Raw genomic sequence first — 1,550 nt, 5'->3', positions numbered from 1 at the left:
TTACAATTTTACATTATTTAGTAATAGAAAAGAAAAGGAAATGGAAAACAGTTTCTGAAGTTTACATATATCCAGCTGTGGTTTAATGTGTCTAATCTCTTATTTCTTCTGCTGTAATCCGATCTCCATTGATCCTCAATAACACTAGGATTTAATGAAGGTTATTAAAAAAGATTGGACTATTAATATTTTCAATTCTATTAAATTTTATTTATAGAATCAAATCATAACAAAAGTTATCTTGAGACACTATCCAGATAGAGTAGGTCTAGACCACACTTTATAATTTACAAAGCCCCAACAATTCTAGTAATCCCCCAGAGAGCAAGCAATTAGTGCGTGCGACAGTGGCGAGGAAACTATTGTTTTCTTTAAAACCTGCTCGATCACCTGACTGCTTAAGTGTTTCCGACTTCTTTATAGTGTTGAATTCACTTGATGAACTTAAAAACACTACTTTCACCATGAGGCTTTGTGATTGACTCAAAAACTAAAAAACAGTATTTCCTTATTAGTGCCTTTGGAGCTTGAAATACCTGTTTTGAGGCTTTCTAAAAACTATTTGTTTTAGACCAGATGTTTCTCAATAATTAATGCATTTTCTTTGTTAGAAACTCCTCAGAAAATATGAATTCCTGGTGTCGGAATGATTGTTCTGTGTAAACTTATCATCTTAGCCATGTTCAGTTATCAAGAACCTCAAATGGTACACCAATACATGTTTGAAGAGGAAACATTAAGAGCAGTAAGCGGGGGAAGCCCAGTAACATGACATTCTAACAGGTGTAAACAGCTTGTCAAAGGTCATCTCCGCTAACAGAATGCCACCAAGGCAACGGAAGCCTGGCTTCTTTGAAATCTCGATTTCTTTAGAAAGTTTTGCCATTATTATTATTAAGCTCATCAGGTAACCTGTTGTCATAGGACATTAACATAGGACATTTTTTGCACCTCTTTTCTGTATGTCAGATGTTTTGCAAATATTAGCAGCTACAAATTAAAGACAACACGCTCATGCCATGAGATGCAGGTTAAAATTCAATGAACAAACATAAATGTGGAGAAATATTAGAGATATTTGCCCTCTGCTTTTTTTTAAGTTCCTTTTGGGTTTTTTTCCTTCATGCTGCATTTTCCGATTAGCAAAGTTTCAATATGCAAAACCTATGATGCAAAGAACTGATTGAACTAAATGCTTGCCTTTGAACACAAAATTTGGTCTTACATACAAAGTTCAAAACACTGAATCACATTCTCGGTCCTCAGAATATCCTCACCTCATATTAGCACGTTCAAGGCAATGCAACATGCTGAGCAGGCTTTCAACTTAATTGCTAATTAGGTCCCCATGTCTTTCATTTCTTTCTCAAGTCACATGTTCAAACATGCAGTCAGTTGTGGTGATACACAAAAAAATGAAATGGACTTAATATTGCAGACAGTATGTCATCTTGCATTTACATCAGGTTACAGATATACAATCAGTGTTGGGGAGTAACGGAATACATGTACTGGCGTTACATATAATACAAATTATGAGTAACTGTATT

Source organism: Etheostoma spectabile, chromosome 7, assembly GCF_008692095.1.
Source record: "Etheostoma spectabile isolate EspeVRDwgs_2016 chromosome 7, UIUC_Espe_1.0, whole genome shotgun sequence".
Taxonomy (NCBI): Eukaryota; Metazoa; Chordata; class Actinopteri; order Perciformes; family Percidae; genus Etheostoma; species Etheostoma spectabile.
This window is presented reverse-complemented; position numbering follows the sequence as displayed.